Consider the following 21,049-nt stretch of genomic DNA (forward strand, 5'->3'; position numbering starts at 1 on the left):
GGAAGGACAGCTGCACTGGGCAGTAGTTAAGCAGCTTTCTAAGATACACTACCACCCTAAACAAACGAAAAAATAAATAAATAAAACTTCCTGTCCTACTTTCTGATCAGTGTTTTACAAATCTTTCATTGCACGTTCTTTACATCAAATGAATGACTTTCAAAAAAATGAGCTGTTTGCTTATTTTAGAAAAAAAAGAAAATAGTCAAAAAAATAGAAAAAAATACCCAAATTCCAGAAGTGTTAATACACAGTACACATGTAAACAGGATTTTAACAAAAAGTAGCATAAGAGGTAAAGCAATTATGTACCTGACAGTCACATTACTGAAACCCAGGCAGAAAATACTTGGTCCTACAACCAACCTTTTAAGAAAAGACCTCCCTGCCTTCAATAAATTCCATAGTGGAAAAAATACCTTCCCTAAATTAAAAAGAAAATAAAATTAAACTAATGATTAACAGAAGTTTAGTAATACAGATGAACAAGACAAATTAATCATGTCTCTGCATTAGAAACAGTGGCATGTGTCTGCTTCACAAACCCATTCTCTGTGGCATAAAGAAGATGAAAAAATGGGATGGAGTACAGAATTCTGTATGTATTTTTGTGAACTTTAATAAGATCAGTTTTATCTTTGTTCTTATAGGAAAAGGGAAAGGAGCGGGGAGGAATAGGAAGGCAAGGAAGGAGAGGGAGAGGGAGAGGGAACAAAAAAATGAAATAGTAGAAATAGCACTCTATTCCTTATGCACAAAATTCAGCTTTTTCGGCATAGTTTTATAAAAATAAAATGGCCTACAGATAGTTCCAAAGGAAATTAACATTTTTTTAATTTAATCAACATTGTAAAGCAAGCGGAATTGCTGTGTTCAAACTCAGCAAAGAGTGATTTTCTGAAGATCAGAAAGACTAAGACATTGCTAACAGAATGTATTTGAATTTTTTCTTGCTGAGTCAAAGCAAGTATCAAAAAACCTAGATTTCTAGGTAAAACCAAGAATAAGCCAAGGTAAGATGCATGGGATTGGGAAAATTTGTTAGACAAATGTATATTTATTTGCAAATTCATACCAAAGTCACATTTGTTTTGGTCAGATTGGTACTGACTATATTCTTCTTAGGCATCACCCGATTCCACAACCTAAAACACCAGATTTTATACACTATTTACTGAACTCTGACTTACAGATACACAATTTCCAGAACACTAAAGACTGTAAAAGAAAGAGCACTAAAATTGCTGGCATAACTCAGTATACCGCATTTGATATACTACTTGGGAAAAAGGTGTGCATTATCTGACCACAACAATATGTGAGCAGTTTGGCTGGCACTAACCAGGACATCCATTTTGATTGTCTGCAAATAATAAATGAATTTGTATACCCAAGGAGTGACTTCACTAACTGGAAGATTACTGAAAAACTAAAATAACTCCATTGTGCTTAAATATGAAGAAGCTCAAGACATGACAGTATGCTATTAGGGCACGTCCTCTCGTGCAATAAATCAAAGTGCCTGAAATTCCACCTTTTTCTGTTGAATGAGGAGGACATTTTCTACCCATTCTTTGTATTCAAAGCAACACACAGAATCCCCACCAGAAATCAGATATCAAGTATAAACAGAGAAGCTGATTTTAGAGAAAAAAAAAACCTCCATATCTTTTGAAATTCTACTGCAAGATAATCACATAGTCTTTTTTGTTTTTCTCTTTCTGTAACTGTGCTATTAAGGTTTATGAAGAAGCCTGTCACAGCATGTAAGCAGAAGACACCTAAAGAGGTAAATTTAGGGAATATCTTAGGGAAGTTCAGACTATGTATACCTGCTGATGTAGCTGAAAAAGCTCATAGTATTCCGTTTGACTTGTCACTTTTACGAATGAATTGAAATAACCTGAATAATTACTAAGTTCTTAAAAGCACTGCATATTTTTTCAATTTAACCTAATTTTTTGCATACAAACAATTTTTATTATTCTGCATTTCTCTTATTGGCATTTTAGCTATCCACTTCTTATAGGAAGACACAAACATGCTATGTTTAAGATAAGTACTATCAATAAACTACCGAAAGTCGTCTGAGCTTATGAAATATAAGGTGAAATTGTGCAGTAGTAAATACGGCTCTATTAATGCCCAGTCTCTTAAAAAAACAAGTGAAATTAAGCTTGTTGGAAAGGAATTTATATGCAAAGCACTCTCATGTAACCTTTTTCTAAATCATCAGATTTCTCCAGCTGTATTGCAACCTTCACCGTAGCAGATCACCAGGAGAAGTAAGCTTCCTCTCTGCTCCTACTTGGTAAATTCCTGATAGTATTCAAATAAGTATTTTTAAACACATATTCTTGCTTTAGGCTGCCAATTTGCCAGCACACATTCATTAACTAGCTTTATTTAAGGCCTCTTCCAAAGAATACAAGGATTAAGCAAATAAAATACACTCACATAGTATGTGAAATTGAAGGTTTTCATAAAAATATACCATGTTGACTATGTTATGACAACTGTTATCAAAAAGAACTACAGTGAAAGCAAGCTCCTGTTACTAGAGATGGCATTATGTGACTGACACCGAACTTGAACCAGCAAATATCTATACCTTTCTCTCAACTCTTGTTAGAGAACAAAAGTTTAAAAATCACCACAGTCATATACAAAAATGAAATACAATGATTCATAGATCCATACCGTATTAGTCGTTTTGATATCCGAAGCACAAATGAAGTGCCTATCCTCTGCATTTCAGAGCCACCGCCTTGGTTTACTGATAAGCAGCAAGACTTACACTTTTGAGCCAATGCTTATCATTTGAGAAAACCTTTAAAGTAGATTTCATTACATTTCATCAAAACTTTACCTAAGGCGCGCACACACATTTCAGAAAATTAAGCTCAGTCAATATTTGCACAACTGTTGTCAGCAAGATGAGAAAAAACCCTCTTGCTGTAACTAGCCCAACACCGAACAATATATAAGACTCTGATGTTTTAAAAGACAGCTTATTAAAAAATTAACATACCATAGGGAAACTGCTTTTTGATTTTATGACCTTACTGTGATTCAGCCTGAAAATCCTTCCAAATGAGAATTCTCAAAGAGCTTAGTAATGGAAGTTCATTTCGAAGGAAATCCAATATGCAAATATTTCAGCTGTGCTCTTCTACAAATTATCTGCCTTGTTTCAAAAACTGAAAAGCAACAATGGAACAGTGGAAGTATACTTGACCTTACTGCTTAATGTCTATTAAGAATGCTACGGCTGGTGGATTTTAAATTTCTGAAACCGACACTCAAGAATGTATCACGCATCTTCAGCCCATGTCCCATAAATGCTGACTACACTCCAGCCAAAGCTTTGGAGCTGACACACTCTCAAACTTACATAACACTTACAAAGCTAGTTTAAATACACCATCAATCTATGTCGGTTCCTGCCTTGTAGAAATCCTGTTTATTTTATCTTTTAACCCTACACTTGCATGGAACAGTACCATTACTAATCTAATAGAAAAAACACACAGGCAACAAATCTGATTTTCTCAGCTTACAGAAAATATGAAATGCGGAAGACACACAAATCCAACTTCGCCCAAAATTTGCACCTCCTGAGTCATGTTCATCCCCATCTCCCACAGTAATCAGGAAAGCAGAGACGTTGGACACAATACAGGACTGGAGAAACAGATGAAGTAGGGCAAAATATAAAAAAATAAATAATATGCAATTTGTACCCACCTCCTAAAAAAATGAGATCTCATTTACTAGAAAGGAATGAATTACTGGCATCTTTGCTTTGACATTATGCACCTGTGTAAAAAAAGCCTGGTGAAAGTGAGCATATGCCATGCACTGGTATCTGCTCTACGAGAGCAGTTTATACAGGCCCCTAGTGGCTCAGCACACACAGCAGCAGATAAAGGGGAATTCCTACTCTTCAGCTCGTGTAGTTTTGGTCCCTGCATTCCTCAAACGCAGAAGCAAAAGGCAATGTTAAAAATGAAAGGTGGATCGCTGACCAGACTTAAATCTCCAGACACTTGGATCTTTACCACATCCCCAAGTAGATTCTTGCACATCCTCTCCTGAGATTAGGCACTGATTTCCTAACGCCCATTGAGTTTGCTGACTGCTGGTGGTTTGAGTTACATAACCATCACAGCACAATGCTTATTTGCCTTATTCTTTAGCGCTTGTTTTAAAAGTAGTATGACTGCTGGGTCTAAAAGCAGGTACTAAGACAAATTCCTGAAATCTAGAAATAGTAAGGTACCATTTTCCTTACCATGCCTTACCACTCCTAATAGCTTGCCTTAGCACACACAAACCATATTGAATTTCTTAGTATCTTCTTAAGAGTAGAAGACTTCTACTAAGACAAAGCTTTTACTGCTTTAAGTGGATACAGAAAAGCTATACATCATTTTTGCGTTGAAAGATATCTAAATATACCTCACCATATTAAGACAAGTGACAAAACTAAAATTGGAAAGCTACTCATGTAAAAAGTATCTCATTAAATCCATTCTTTCTGTGTAACAGTCGGTACCTTAAAAATCCCCAGTATATTTACAGCTTTTAGCAATTTTGACTGAGCGAAATGTGACAGCTGAATTTATTAAACTGACCAGTTTGTCAATTTCACACATTAAAAAAGCAGTAATAGCTCATCTCATGAGAGGCAATTTAAAGCAGCAATCAAAAAATTGCCATCTCAAGTAAGATGCAAGTACATATGATCGTATTTAGGACAGGGCAGAATCTTTTTTTTTTTTTTTTTCTTCAGAGTTGCTCCATTCATAACAAGAATTGTAGGATTCGTTGCTCCCAGCCCAGGAGAAAATGATGTCATTTACTATACACTTTTACAGCAAGAAAAGAAAGTATTGACTGTTACAACATTTCAAATCACTAGCAGATACCAGAAGAAGGAAAAATATGATACATACATTTTTCCGTCTCTGTATCGAAATCCCCAATAACGTCCCAACATTACAGAGAAGTTGCTTGTGCTTGAACAAAAGGTATGTTGGAAGCGATCTCTGAAAGGCTGAGAAGACAATCATAGCTTCCCACATTAATCCTAAGTTTAAGAGAATACAAGTGTCATCACAAATACTCTGCAAATAGGAAACTCGAAAGTAAATCAGCACCTACAGACTTATCCCCCATGTAACGCCATCTCAGGTGACAAGGGAAGGAACACATAAAACCCTAACAATTCTTTGTACATAAATTAACCCTTCTACGTGTGTCAGAACTCGGAGTATGGACATCGAAATCACGGCAGAGAAGCTGCCATCCTTACACGAGGAAGTAATTGTACAGAGGCCAGGCAAAAGAATAAAATACGCATGACAGCAGTTCTGGAGGAGTAACAAGGAGAAGCAGGCATTCAAAAGCCATACATGCAAAGCTGAGTGGTAATCACTTAAAACTGAAAGAACACCGTTCTGTCCAGAACTGAGGGCACATATAATAGGCAAAACAGGGGATTCCGTGCAAGGAAACAACTGTTTAAGAAAACAACAGTCTGGCAGAGCCCGGCTGCAGCAGTAAGGAGTGCCTCCTTGCATGAGCAGACGGCGCAGAGGGTGCTGCTAAGTTTGCTGAACAAATTCAAGAACCCCTTTGCGAACGCTCGGAAAACTGAGGTTCCAGCCCGATGTGCTTCCTTTCAAGTGGCTTCGCGAGAGTAAACAAAGAAATTAAACGCCTAACCTGTGAAAATCTTCGCATCTCCGTGCCTCCCCGCTCCGCCGAGAGACAGCAGGAGGAGGAGAACGAGGAGGAGGAGGAGGGAGCCGTGCTCGGACGGGCGCCCGGGGTCCCTACTGGCCGCTCACCCCCAAGTCCCTTCTCCACCGGCAGATGCCTGGTCTCTCACCCTGCTACCTTCCCCCATCTCCGAACCCGTTAGAATAAACAAAATAATTAATATTAATAATTCGTTCGCCAAAGCAAACAGACAGTGTATAATTACCGTACTCCCCTCTCCCCGCCCGCGCACAGCGGCACTCAGTGGAAACGTCGACTCCGATCCATCAATCGCCCTCTCCCTGCCCCATCCCCCGTCCCCGTACCGCAGCTCCCCTCGCTCCCCGAACAGGCCTCGCCGCCAGGCTGAGACTCGGCGGGGAGGCGCGGGGAGCGGGCTGGAAGCTGCCGGGGAGAAGCCCTGGGGCACCCACGGGAGAGTTGTGCGTGAGGGACATGTGTGCGGGCTGCGCGCACACACACACACACACACACACGCACACTTCGGGCTCACACACACAAGCGCGTCTAAAGAGGCGGCAAAGAGGGAGCGGCGGCGGAGGAAAAATGGGTCAGGAGCGGGGCAGTTACCTGGTCATGCTGGCTCCCCCGGTCCCAGCAGCAGCCTTCGCCGCTGCCCGCCCGCCTGCCGCTGCTTCCCGCCGCCGCCGCCGCCGCCACCTCCTCCCGCTGCTCCCGGTCGGCTCCGGGGCGGCCAATTTAATCCGAGCCCCGCTGCAGCAGCAGCAGCTACGAGCGAAGCCCCGCCGCTGCTGCCTGACGCTCGTGCGTGTCTCTCACAGTGCGGCGCCGGGGAGCAGGAGAGAGTCAACGAGAGTCCGAAAATCCAGCATCCAGAAGAGCCAGGTCCCCGCCTGCCTCCTCTTGCCAGCGCCGCCTCTCCTCCGCGCTGCTCTGCTCCGCTCTGCTCTTCTCTTCTCCTTCCTGCGGCGGCTGCTGCTGCTCCCGGGCGCGCTCTCTGTTTCTCTGTTCCCCAGCTAGCTGCTCCGTTTCCCCTCCTCCTCCTCCTCCTCCCTCTCTCTCGCTCTCTCTCTCTCTCTCTCCTTCTTCCTTCCCCCTTCACTCTTTTTTTTTTCTTCTCTTTCCTCCTTTTCTTTTCTTCCTTCGTCTTTTCTAACTGATTCTTTTGCTACAAATAAAAGCGAGGTCTCCCACCCACTCTCCCGCCTCCCTTGCTACAAAAAGTGCAGTGCAAACAAAAGCGAGAGAAGAGGGCACAGGGCGGGCGGGGTGGTGAGGGCAGACACGGGAAAAAAATCCCAGAAACCGTCCCCGAGAGTCGAAACGTGAAAAACCCTCCCCCACCACTTCGCTTCGCTCCTCTGGGGAAGAACGGGGACGCCGTGGGGACACCGGTAGACAGGACGCTCTCCCGTTCCGTGGGTTTGTTGTGGGCTTTGGGTTGGATGTCTGTTTGCGCTTTTGTGTGTGTGTGCGTGCGCTTTTGCTTTTTTTGTTGGGTTGTGGGTTTTTGTGATTATTCTTTTTTAATCCTCTTACGCTGTGTGGATCACAGGATCCGCACGGCCCCAAGAGTCGGGGAGAGCCCGCTGCCGCTGTCCGTGCCTGTGCGTGTGCGGCCAGGCTGGGGGGGCGCGGAGCGGCGACCCGGGCAGCGCCCGCCCCATCCCGGGCCGCGCGCCGGCCGAGCTCCGGAGCCGCGCGCCGCACGCACACCCGCGCGCCGCCGGGCGCGGGGGGCGGGGCGGTGACGTCACTCGGAGCGGGCCGGCGAGGGAGGGCGGGGGGCAGAGCGGCGGGGCGGCGGCCGGGCCCGCGGAACTTGCCTGCGCCCCGCCGCCGTGCTCAACTCCTGTGCGCCTCGGCGGGCAGATGGTTACACCGACGGGGGTGTGCCGGACCTGCTGGTCCGCGAGAGGTGTCCCAGAGCGACAGTGTGGCAGAGCGATATTTTAGTGGCAGTCGTCTTTGTGTATGGCATGTCCCAGATTTTTTTTCTGGAGGATGGTCAGGTTCCGTGCTGAGTGGCACCACGTGTTGCTTGGCACAGTCGGTGGCCTAACTTGGGCTGGAACAGGGTCCATCTCGGCTCTTCTTAGTCTTTTGTCCAGTTCTCTGCAGAGAAAGAACGTACGTGGGAATAGTAGGATTTAGGTGAAGAGTGCTTTGGAAAACTTCACTGTAAACTTCTAGGCGTCTTCTGTGGGAGCCTGGATATTATACCCCCTGTGACAGCCTTCACGCTGTGTAAAATAGGGTTAGAGTGTCGGTATAAACGCAGTAAGTGCTAGCTAGGCATTATGGTGTTTGGAGCCCATGAGCACTGATGCTGGACAAGTTGGCTTTCCTGGAATAGAAGTGATGGAGTGAAGCTCCGGGTGCACTGTTGGCCGCAGTGGTGCGTCTTGTGTTGGGTTCCACACCAACTGGTCGCAGTGGTGCCTCTTGTCCTGGGTTCCACACTGACTGGCCACAGTAGTGCCTCTCGTCCTGGGTTCCACACCGACTGGTCGCAGTGGTGCCTCTCGTCCTGGCCCCTCACCAACAGGCCGCAGTGGTGCCTCTCCTCCTGGGTTCCACACTGACAGGCCGCAGTGGTGCCTCTTGCCCTGGGTTCCACACCGACAGGCCGCAGTGGTGCCTCTCCTCCTGGGTTCCACACTGACTGGCCGCAGTGGTGCCTCTCCTCCTGGGTTCCACACTGACTGGCCGCAGTGGTGCCTCTCCTCCTGGGTTCCACACTGACTGGCCGCAGCCCCATCAGCTGCGCAGCGCCTGATCTTGGAGTCAGGCTTGTTGGCACCTGCTGCGCTCATTGCGGGTCATTGCTCCTTTTCTGCAGAGGAGAATGATTTGGGTGTTTTCTATCATCCTCTGGAAGCTAGTGCTGCCAGCATGAAGGCTGACAAAAGTGAAAATAAACTTTGTTCTCCACAAGTCCTATAAATTGCTGTCTTCTTTTGATGCTGCCAGTTACACCATGAAAAATGGTCACCCAAATAATCTCACACTTAAAAGAACACTAATGCTTTCCAAACAGTATCTTTCAAAACACCAAGTAACCTTGTACAATAATTACTTTGTATGAAGAGGTAAATATATGAAATGTGGCACAGATGATTACTTTTTATCTTGTCTAAAAGAACTAACTATTCCATAAAAGACTAGCTTTTCAACAAGCAACAGTGTCTTCAAAGTACAACACAAATCAAAAGCTGGGCAAAATGCTACTTGGTCTTTATTGCAATAAATGTTGGTAAAGAAAGCAAGACTTAAATCATCACCTTTGCCCCCTGGACTGAAATGGCTTCAAGGCTGAATTTTGCTTTGAAATGGCAACACTAAATAGATATTTTAGATTTTAATGTTATGTCCTAGAAGTTCTTATAAGTAACTTAGCTGTTTTAGTGCCCTTCCTGCTATGATCCTTGCATGACATTGAAGAGTTGAGCAATCAACTGATGTATTTTATATTTTTAACATGGTATCACAACATGGATGTGAGGTTTGAGGACTACGTTTAGCTTTGCTTTTTTTTTTTTTTTTTTTTAAGTCATGAGCAGGTTATGTAGCTCTTCCTGTAGTTCAGTCAGTCAGAAATGAATGCATCACATTAGGAATAAACATATTTCTTTCTATAGAAATATTTAAACCAGATCTCATTATTTAAAAGATTATGTTTTATAGTGATGCTAAAAAAAAACAGATAAGAAATTACCCTAAATTAATGAAGAACCATTAAAACACTGTATATTTCTGCTAATGTATTGCATATCAGCTTCTGTTACCAGTAGCATAAATTTTGTATTTAAGATAGTAGTGTACACATACACATACATTAACCTATATATGTAGTTTGTTAATACTCCTTTAACATTCCTTTCCTTCTAAGAGCAAATAACATAACAAGAGGCTTAAATCATGGGTTACAAACTACTCATTAAGGTACATTATTTTTTTCCCCCAAACTTAAAAAAAATTGAACACAGCATTCTATACTGGTGTTCTATTTCTGCCAATATTGCAGCAGTACATTACTCTATGGTTAGTACAGCACTGAAATAAAAATACATCTACACACTCTTTAAACTTTGAAATGTTTCGTGTAAAACACTTAATGATCTCTAAGATAGTACTTAAACCAGAGTTGGAAGATAGAAGTATTCTTGAGTTTTTTTGGTTTTTTGGTGGGGGTTTTGAGGTGAAAGGAAGATTTTCTTAATTTGGAAATAAGTGTCATGTATTCCCTCTGAGGTTTTCAAAAAATCATGCATCTTTCTTATGTCATTCCAGATTAACTGTTTAATTCTCATTCTTTCTGCTCATGCAGCTGTTTTCAGTCCTCTCATGGAGGCTGCACACCAGCCTTATGTGAAATGCAAGCTATGAGGGCAAGTTTAAATCTCAAAAATTGTAGCAAAGGAGAAAGCAAAATTAGTTGCCTGCTGTTCATCTGAATACTTACCTGTGACCATACTCTTGAGTATCTTCTACCATAGCTCTTCAAAAGGCCAACCATAGGCCTTCATGTCTCAGGCTCGTGAATTTAATATATTAAATAGTACTCTGTTCATAGTGAGGAGTGTTATTTTCCTTTCATCTGTTCTGCCTTGTATTGTTGCTTGCATTCCTGATAAATAGCATCCCACAAAGCTCTTTAACACAGTAGGATATTCCATTAACAACTGGAACCAGTGGCCATTGGGTCAGTACACAGCAAAATCAGGAATGCGAGGGGGAGTAGGCGAGATGTATCAGAAAGGTTGCTCTATAGTCTCTCCCTTTTTTTCTGTAATACATTACTATAGCCATATTTTAGTTATTTATGATTAACGTATGGCAAGCTGTCAGCTGAAATCTAACAGGTGATTTGTCACAAAACTGTATTAATACATATTTTAGGCATTGGCTTACGAAATGATTATGAGAAATGTTCCCAAGTTGCCGTGCTGATATTTAAAAATTCTCATTTTTAGAGTGCAGACACTTAAGCTCCTATTTTTAAGGTTAATAAAACACTACTAGACAAGTAGGCACATGCTGCCTATATGCAAAAATTTATTCTGCTAATTCAGTTTGTGTACTGATCTTTTAAGTGCTGATTTAGTGTCTAACTGATACTGTCAGTAGTTGTCTTTATTTTGTAAACATTTTTGATTCCTATGTATCTGACTTACAAAGCTTCAGTAGTTGGAGACAAAGGTATGGAGAAAAAGGCGATTTTCAGTGCAGCTCTTTGTGATCATTTTTGCCACATCTGCTATTGTTTTCCATGCTGTCTGAAGGAAATGAGGCTTTATACACTTGTGTGATCCACCTGGTACCCAAACAACTTCTGCATGTGCCAGCACATTTCAAGTCCATTGCAAAGCATTCAGGTCTCTTATTCTACAGGTCTTAAGCCCTGTTGTAACTTTTCCTCTGTGGAAATAGATGTTGGAAAGATGAGGGAGATGAACAGGCTGGTTCTCACACTTCTCCCAGCTTATTGATTGGTGGGACTGAACCACAGACCTTAACCACAGGTCTGCCATAGACCCAAAATAGCATTGCGGTGGGATAAGGTGATGTAGCACATTAACTCAAAGCAAATTAGGTTTAATTGTTTCTGCTTCTCAGGGAAGAACTTGCTGTACTAGCTATTTGGGGCTTTTTTGGTTGGGTTTTGGGGACTTTTGGGTTTTGTTTTGTTTTGTTTTGTTTTGTTTTAAGTGGAAAGAGCAAGAGGCCAGTAATTAATCATTGAGCAAATGGAAATCTCCAGGGTCTTGGAGATGATGAAGCAGGATTAGCTTTGTCAAAGCGCACTAGAGTGTGTGCCACAAACTGAAAATAAACAGCAGCTTGTGTAGGGAATGCTGTAAGTAAGATTTGTAGATAGAGGAGGCAGCTTTGTCTTTTATTTCTGTAGTATTTGGAGTATCTCAGATGGCGTGAGAACTCTGCTAACTATTCAGAAAGAAAATATTTAGAATACAGTACACAGTGTGGTGGTATTGTTTTTGAAAATCATGCCCCTCTCCCCTCCCCCCCTCAGTATATATATATATATATATATATATATATATATATATATATATATATATATATACACACACTTATAAAATGTATGTATGCACACAGGTGCGTGAGGTCCATTTCAAGATTTGTCGTCATTTTGAATATGGTGCAGCAGACTGAGTTTTTTGGTTTTTTTTTTTCCTTCTGGATTCAAAATGTAGAAGGTGCCACTACATTTCAAGGACAGCAGAAGAGAGCTAGGTCTAGAATGTCAGAAATATTCTCCAATTTCAGCAGAGGAAAATGGAATCCAGTAAAGGAAAACTAATAGCCAAACCACAGCTTGTTAGTTTGAATCTTTTGCAACAATAAACCAAAAATTAGACCTCATACATTACTTAGCGTGTGTGATTAGTTAATGATTCTTCAACATCCCCTAGAGAGACTAAAGGCACGATTTTGCATCCATAGGTCAGAGATCTCTGTCAGTATAACACTGCTTGATCTATATCTTGATACACTTCTTGATGTAAATACTGATAAATAGCAGAATTCACATACTTTAAAACTCAGGAACAAGAGGAAGATACTAATACCATAACTGATTCACAGAAATTGAAGATTATTTTTATCTTTGACTTGAACACTGACTTCTAGTTTCTAAGAAGACTCTCGCTGCTGGTCAGTTTAGACAGCTTCCTTTATAGAAAAAGTATCCAGAAATGCTTCCTACAAAACTGAGGATCTCACAATCTAACAACAACTGGTGAAAGTGAAATCTCATTAATCTGAATGTTCCCTCCTGCAAAACATCAAGGAGATTCCAGACACATCTTATATGGAAGTGCTGTGCTGTCAGGGCACTGAAAAGGGGGTAGAGGGAGGAAAATTAAAAATCTCAGTTTATTTCCCAAACTTGAACCTTTTGCTTCTTGAATATAGGGGTGTTTTGGGAGAAGCTGCTTGGTCATCTGAAGGGGAGAGTCTTTCTCCATTCCTCTCATGTTGTCTCCTTTGTACTGATAAATCAAGAGGCATAGACAAGCATTGGGAGGCAAGAAATGTATTGTCCCAGCAGAATGCTGGATTACTACTCTCACAAGATAGAATGTGAAAAGGGAAAATGAAAATATAAAATTCTTTTCGGCATCTCTCTCTTAAAGTACCTTACAGTTAATATTTCAAAACCAGCATAGATAAATATCTATAGTACTAAAAGAAGGATATTTTTTTTTTTGTAGAGAAGGCCCTGCTCTGTCTTGGCTTTAAGTAAACTTGGATGGCCAAGTTTAAACTTTAAATGAATCTGTTCAATTTTGATCTGAATACAAAGACAGCATTTTTTTCCCTCAATATAACTCCCATTAACTTCAAATAATGTGTTTCCGAATTAAAAATATAGAAAAGCATATATGTATATGTTTATATATATATATATATATGACTAGTGTTGTCCCTGTTACAAAAAATGGTGTCATATTTAATAATTATGTTTAAGTAAAGGAATTTAAGGAAAATCAAATTATTCTCTCATTTCTTACAACAGTTGCTCCAGAGGAAGCTGCAAGTTTAATGGCAGGTCAATCTAGATAAAACATCCTGAAGTATTTAGTATTAGTCTGAAGTCTGAGTCTTACTAATTGACCACTTTTCATAAGCATTGTATTCATCTTATTTTCAGTTTTAAATATGAAATATTTCAAATTCTGTGAATTCTGATATCAGGAGGAAACATTTTTACATTATGATTGTGACTTACCTATGTAAACAAATTACTGAAATTTCACTGGAACAGAAAAAATATTTTCCTTATAATCATTCTATTTATATTACCTTTTCATTGTTTCAGTTTATATTTCCTTCCATCCCTTTTATTAATCACTAAATGCAAGCCCAGTGAGCATTGACTGTTACAGTGTGTGGTATAGAAGCTATGTATTACCACATCCTTTTATGGAAGACTGTGTATTTTGGGCAGAACAAGAGGTGTTAAAACCACATTATCCAAACAAATCTGTTCACCACGCAGCATTCTCTAATCATTTTCATTCTCAGCAATTCAATTAAAACAGAAATTAGGACCATGAGAAAAAAAATCTATATTTCAGCCAAATAACCTATTCGTGAAACAGGAATGGAAAGATTAGATCTGTTGTATTGAATCCAGATTATTAACAAGCTTAGATGCCAAGTCCTTTTTCTTTCAATGTTGAAAAGCTCTTTCATGCATTAGACTAACCCTGTGAGGGAAATCACTTATTAGTCACAAGGGGTTTTTCTCAATAACAGAAAAAAAGATTTTCAAAGTTCTGTTATAAAAATGACATTATGAACTTCAGCAGACACCTTTTTCTTTGATGCAAATATATTTCAATGACCTCCACATATTTTTTTAAATGGGTACAAGCTAGCACAAACATGAACTGTTGGCAATCAGACTCACATAGTAATATTTTGCTGGTGTTTTCTCATTTGGTTCCTTCTCTGAGAAGGCACAAAGGACACAATAGGGGCATTAAAATTCAACTACAGTGTTTGTGGAATGATAGCAACATGTTTCATGTTTTTAGTCTCGAGTAGGTTCTACATATTCAGGTTGCATGTATGTATGCTTTAAAAAAGTAAATAAAAGACTTTTTCAGACTTTCTTTTACTTCCCTCCTCTGTATTTGTTTCTGTGAAATCTGATTTTGCAAAATAAATGTTTCTTGGCTCCCAGTGAAGCATTACAGTCTCTTAAAACCAATCCCATACAATGTCTTTTTCGAATCATCTACTTTTTTCATTTTCTAATGCCTCCCTTCTCTCTCTCTCTTTCCTTTAAATTTGTTTTCTCAAATGTCAGCTTCCCCCAGCATTACAAGACCCTGGGTTACCCTTTCATTTGTGTGCACTTTCATTCATTTCCTTTTTTTTCAGATCTATCTTAGTCTTTTTCTTAAATGCCTCTCTCATGAACCTTTTCTAGCTCCAAATCCTTCCACTTTCCATTCCAGAGGTACACTTGTGCTTATGCATGTAATGGGGAACAGTGGAAGAACATGATATTTCTCAATCTGTATTTTTTGAGATCCCAAATAGGTCAGAAGTAAATTCTTGCTCAACACATTGAGGAGGCTGCAGCAAACTAGTATACAACAGTTCCATATTATTTTATTGCATCGAGTATGTACACTCTTCCAGAGAGTATCCTTCAGAAGCTGGAAGCACTGAGGCAGGGAGCCGTTCTGAACACAGGATATACCACAGAATATTTCTTCCTGATACAGCATTCAGTTTCTAAATGCTTGTTGGTTATGCTTTTTTCCACTTCTCTCTGCCTAGGTCCAATTCATTTTGGTTCTGCGAGGTATAAAAATTATCTCAGAAGGAAGTGACTTATAGCTAAAATTTGGAAGCTGTTTTTCTTAAAGATTTTGAGGATGTGGAACATCAAAGGAAAGAAAAGGGTCTTAATCTGTTTCTGACTAACAAATAGTCACAAATGTGTCATATAGGGGGCCTTCAGGAGCAGTAGTAGATGGCATTACCTGTCCTTTCAAGAACAGCAATGATCTTGAGATCAGAAAGATTAATTTTAATGGCACTGATATGATTGTGTCATCCTTTCACAAAATTAAGGAGGTAGAAATCTCAGGATTTGTCTAATTCTGTGTAAATAACATGCCAAATTTCAGGGCATTTATAACAGTTTGTCCCTACAGACTCTGCAGTAAGCAGCAGCTGGTTTTGTGGACTCATTTGAGCAGAGACTATTTAAAAGGTGTAGCTTAAAAGAGTACTGTAATCTTTTTTCTTTGCATGCTGATTCCTAAGGTGGCAAAATGCAGTGATGACAGTGATGATGAAGGTTTATTCCTGTAATTATGCTTTCATCAACAATGTACTGAGTACTATCAATGTGATCTGAAACAATAAACTTTGCTATCAAGAGGTAAATCACTATCGCATTCCATCACATGAATTGTCTTTCTTTTTGCAGATGCATACACACACACACACAAACACAAGGCCCCTTTTCTAAAGACGATATAGAAAAGAACAGGACAAACTTGTGATGGGATAAAGTACTTTTAGTTGGGACACTTTCACATAGAATTTTTTAAAAGGTTTTGTACTTGTTTTCTGGACACAAGGTAGCACTAGTTTTGAAATTATTTTGTGTATTTCACTAAGAAGAAATGAAGATTTCTTACACTAAGAAGATTTCACTAAGAAGAAATCAGGGAAAGAAAATCGGTTTTTTAGTTTAAATAAAAATAAAGCTGCAACTTGAATGTTTTCTGTTCAGCAAAAATTATTCATTTACTTGATAAGTCTTCAAGCAACAGGCAGAAAGAACGGCAAGGCTGTATTTAGAAATACACTAATGAAGAAAAAAAAGCAAAAGGAAAAATGTTTGTGGATATTTCTACTGGCTCATCATCCCAGTGTCAATTACCAAGGCATATAAACACCACCGTAATTGGTCCTTTGTTCAGTGCTACCAGGATGCTGTTCATCAAAGCCTAAAAAATATTTTAGCCTCTTTATTTTGCTGTTACTAAGCAGAGTAAAGAAGACATGCCTTCAACAGAAAGAGACAGAATCCCAGTATCAACTAGGTTGGAAAAGACCTTTGAAATCATCCAACCCATGACCTAACACCACCTTGTCAATTAAACCATAGCACCAAGTGCCACATCCAGTCTTAAACACCTCCATGGATGGTGATTCCACCATCTCCCTGGGCAGCCCATTCTAATGCCCAATCGCCCCCTGTGTGAGGAACTTCTTCTTAATGTCCGACCTAAACATCCCCTGGAAGAGCGTAAGACTGTGTCCTCTTGTCCTGTTGCTGGGAGAGGAGACTGACCCCTGCCTGGCTACAACCTCCCTTCAGGTATTTGTAGAGATTGGTAAGGTCTTAAGGTGATAAGACATGCCTCCTCCTCCTCCTACTCCAGTAGGCCTAAGTGATGGGAAGCTTATGGATATACCAAACTGCAACAACTGAGATATATTTATGACCGATCATTTCATTACAAAGAAGAACAAACCAAAAGGAAGAATTCTGAACATAAAAGGACATTTCAAACATTGTTTTCACCTACTAGAATCATATGATGTAGTAAGCCACCAAATAAGTCACAGAATTATAATATCATAGAATATGCTGAGTTGGAGAGGACCCATTGGGATCACTGAGTCCACCTCTTGGACCTGCACAGCACCATCCCCAAAAGTCACATGTGCCCAAGAGAATTGTCCAAATGCTGCTTGAACTCTGCCAGGCTGGTGCTGGGACCACTTCCCTGGGGAGCTGGTTCCAGTGCTCAATCACCCTCTGGGTGAAAAACTTTTTTCTATTATCCGACTTAAATGTCTACTGACTCATTTTCAAGCTGTTTCCTTGACTCCTGTCATTGGTCACAAGAGTGAAGAGATCAGTGTCTGCCTCCTCCCAACAAGGACATTGAGGATCTCAATAAGGTCAGTGTCCTCCAGGCTGTAGAGACCTCAAGTGACCTCAGCCACTCCTCATACAGCTTCCCTTCCAGTTCCTACACAATCCTTGTGGCCCTCCTTTAGATGCTCTCTAATTTTATGGCACCCAGAACTGTCCCCAGCACGGGAGGTGAGCCTGCCCCAGCTCAGAACAGAGCAGGACAATCCCCTCCCTTGCCCAGCTGTGGTGCTGTGCCTGATGCCCCCAGGACAGGGTTGGCCCTCCTGGCTGCCAGGGCACTGCTGACCCATGTTCTACTTGCCACAGACCAGGACCCGCAGGTCTCTTTTTGCAGTGCTGCTCTCCAGCTTCACTTTCCCCTGTCTATTCACTCAACCAATGTCGTCCCATCCAAGGTGCAGAATCCATCACTTACCCTTGTTAAACTTGTGTATGACTGCTGAATATTTATGAGACATGTTTCACAAAAGAAAGTTGACTAATCATGTGAGAATGACCTACATTTCTGCTTCAGTTCTGCATTTGGTTTGTCTTTAACTTCTTCTGTGCTTACTTTACTTTTTTACTTTTTACCTAACAATTCAGATTGGCCTATATAATGATCTGTGCTTTTTGTTATTTACAAGGACCTTGTACCTTGTGGGTATCAGAACGTACTTCCCCAGTGAGGTTTTGAAAGGCTGTACATTGCAACCTGTGCACTTGCTGTACCATTTCGTTCTAGTATTCAAAACTGAAGAAAGCAGAAGTGAAAAGAGTTCCAGAGAACTCAAAATGGAATATTTTTTTACTCACTTGTGCATAGACAGTGGAAATACCTGGTTTAAATATGTAGCTGATCATGCTGTTTTGAATCTCTCCCTGTGTTTTTTGGTATCATATGTGATACTGTAAATCCATGTAATATGTACCAAATAGGTTATAGAGAGAAAGACTGATGCCAGTGCATACATACAGCTTATTTGTGAGCATGCTCTTATATTCATACTATACTAAATCAGGTGATTCTTCTATTTAATGTTACTTGGATAAGTGTTTGCAGAAAATGAGACATAAAAAGAGTAGTTACATTTCCCTCTAAAGGCTGAATTAGTCTGCTGAAACTTTTAAAAAGGCCTATGAAAAGTATATTTTTATAAGAATTGGATTTATTCCAAAAGTATTCAAAATACTGTCATCATGTGAAAAACATCTAAAGAAACACTAGGAGATTATATTCCCTGAGCTAGCTGCTAAAACCTTGGCAATTTCCATCTCTTCATTACTTACATAGTATCCACTCCCCTTTCCTCTATATAAATCGCTTTTTTCTTGTTATGATACAGCAGTGTGATTCAACTCTCTGCACAAAGCCACAGTGGAAATCAGAGTGCTCTGGAAAATTCATGGAGTCTGGCTAGTCAACATAACAGACTACATTCAGAAAATTCCTACTGCATTTAAAGGCCAAGAAAAAGGTTAAATCTTTGAAGAGGAAAACTTTAAATAGGGGGACTGGTTTTGCATGTGCAAATCCTAATTTTAGTCTCTCTTTGCAGTGAATGTTCAAGGATAGTAATAGAACTGCAGTGTCTTCTCAGAAGTTTTGTCAGTTGTCCTGGTTAAAGATTTCATTATCTGCTATTGACAGAGCCCATAGGCATGAAGCATTCACTAGTTTATAATTTTAAGTTAATAAATAGTATCTATTTAAATCAAGGAAACTCACTTGCAAAGATAACTTGTATATTGTGTGCTGCTCATTGATTGGAAATAGCAAAAATAAAGCAATGACAAATAATTAAATAGCTGTTCTTTCCCAGAAGTTAATATCAAAACAAAATGGGTATAACTACCATTAACACAGTCTAGTTCAAAACTATGTTTCTGCAAATATATTTTCTGGATATATATATAACAGTTATTTGTAATTACCAAATCAAGAGAAAAATGAATAATGCAAATTTTGTCTCTGTTTCAGAGATCCAAGCATGATTAACATAAGTAAATTCATTTGTGCTATAGATAGCTCATTAAAATATCTTTAGAGACTCCTAATCTCCAACCAGCAAGGTAGTCCAGGACTCTTTGTTTTCATACTTCACTAAAAGTTTGGAAAACCAGAGCTCTTTGCCTAATTCTGTATGAAAATTGCTTTGTGACCACTGTAAATGATCCTATATATTTTGTTGGATCCTATTATACACATAAAATGTGGTAATATTGTATCTTAATGTATACTTTTTTACACTTTATGATATAATAATCCAGTTTAGAAACTTACTACTTCAATTGCTTATTTATGACTTATAAATAAAATAATTTATATATAAGTTATTATATATACTTATTATTGTGTCATAATAATTTCATTACAATAATGAAATTAATTGAATCATAGAATCATTAAGTTTGCAAAAGTGAATTCATCAAGTCATCACCAAGATCATCAAGTCTGAACTTTGACTGAACACCATCATGCATGCTAAACCATATAATGAATTCTTACATCTACTGATTTATTTTAAAAAAAGTTCATAAGTTTTTCCTTTATAAAATTATCAAGCAACATTGCCCTTTTGTTGAAATGTGCTATTGTATGATTACAAAATAAAGTAGCATATAATGCCACATAAGAAAGCAATTCAAATTCCATTCAGTACTATCATCAGTCTGATCTCAAAGTTTTTTAGATGTTCCTACCCTATAAATTTTGGAAATATGCAGAGGCCTCTGTCTGGACTGACCAGAAGCACTTTTTAGAAGCACTTGACCTGGAGTGAGCTAAAATATCTGAATAGCCCTATTTACCTTAACTTTCTTAGATACCCGAATTATCTCTGAAGCAGGCACAATGGTTAATTATGAACAAAAATTGAAGATCTTTATTAGAGGGAAGATTGTAACTATGTGTTTAAACAAATCTCTTTGAAAACCTGTGTTTTCAGAATCTAGAATGGGAATTTCTTTTGCTTTTGTGTTCCAAACTATATTAGAGATGAGGTGTTATGGGTAGAGGAAGGATGTAGGAGGCACCTTAATTAAAGGAAATTCTTCAGACCTCACAACTCTACAATTTATTAAATGGTAAGAAATGCATATTCCAGAATAATCTGTGATTTAGTCTGCCTTTTAGGCTATCTGGCTGAGAGCTAATGGTGATATTTATGATTTTTCAGAGTTACTCATGCAAAATGCTTCAGAAATGAAATGTATATCAGGAATTTCTCCAGTTGGTTCTCTTTACACCATTTCATTTTTCCTCCTGCCAAGGTGATCAGTAGACATCCATTAGCTGTATTTTCTTTCTTATGATGCAATGGTATGGTGCAAAGTGCAATCAAATTCCAATTAATTCTTTTAAAACTGTGATTAATATTAAGCAAAATCTTAGCTGTGCAAAAAACTACTGTTACAGTTAAAGTTCCATGTAAACATCCAAAGTAGCACTAAATACTGACAAGTCTAAACTATTGCATTCCATGACATCTTGCCTTTTCCCATTACATAGCATGTATCAACTGTAAGTAAATTGTAAGCACAGAAAGAAACATTAATGGAGTTTATTGATCAATCTACCTGAATTACATCAGCAAGAGTCAGGCATGTTCATGTTATGTCAAAGCTTCCATAAGCAGAAGTCATTTTGGGTTCTTAGAAGCTTAGGGCACCCAGCTCTTGTAGTGCAAGGTCCCCCTTGACGTAGCATTTTCTAGGAGAGATTGTAACTTAGGTGATTCACTTCAGCCATAGATGACCCTGCTTGAGCAGAGAAGGGTGTTCAAAGTCACCTCTAGAGATACCTCCCAGCCTTAACCATTCCACAATTCTGTGATTAAAAGTATCCTGAAGAAAGTACAACAAAATAGTCAA

At 39.6% G+C, this 21,049-nt stretch overlaps 1 protein-coding gene and 1 long non-coding RNA gene across 51 annotated transcripts in view; one reads left to right on the forward strand and one right to left on the reverse strand.

The window, feature by feature from the left end:
- PTPRD (protein tyrosine phosphatase receptor type D) overlaps nt 1-21,049 on the reverse strand; it is a 1,168,317-nt gene that overhangs the window by 353,901 nt on the left and 793,367 nt on the right. For 3 of the 50 annotated variants that reach the window (XM_074533162.1, XM_074533163.1, XM_074533118.1), the window contains exon 1: nt 6,358-6,496. The exons of the other annotated variants lie outside the window; for them this stretch is intronic. The gene's annotated coding sequence lies outside the window, so the exon portion shown is untranslated. Of the gene's footprint in view, nt 1-6,357; nt 6,497-21,049 lie in introns of those variants that run through there. 50 annotated transcript variants of the gene reach the window in all.
- LOC113459417 (uncharacterized) overlaps nt 7,004-21,049 on the forward strand; it is a 65,397-nt gene continuing 51,351 nt past the window's right edge. The window contains exon 1 of the long non-coding RNA XR_003380602.2: nt 7,004-7,170. This is a non-coding gene — a long non-coding RNA (uncharacterized LOC113459417). The remainder of the gene's footprint in view (nt 7,171-21,049) is intronic.

This window comes from Zonotrichia albicollis, chromosome Z, assembly GCF_047830755.1.
Source record: "Zonotrichia albicollis isolate bZonAlb1 chromosome Z, bZonAlb1.hap1, whole genome shotgun sequence".
Classification (NCBI taxonomy): domain Eukaryota; kingdom Metazoa; phylum Chordata; class Aves; order Passeriformes; family Passerellidae; genus Zonotrichia; species Zonotrichia albicollis.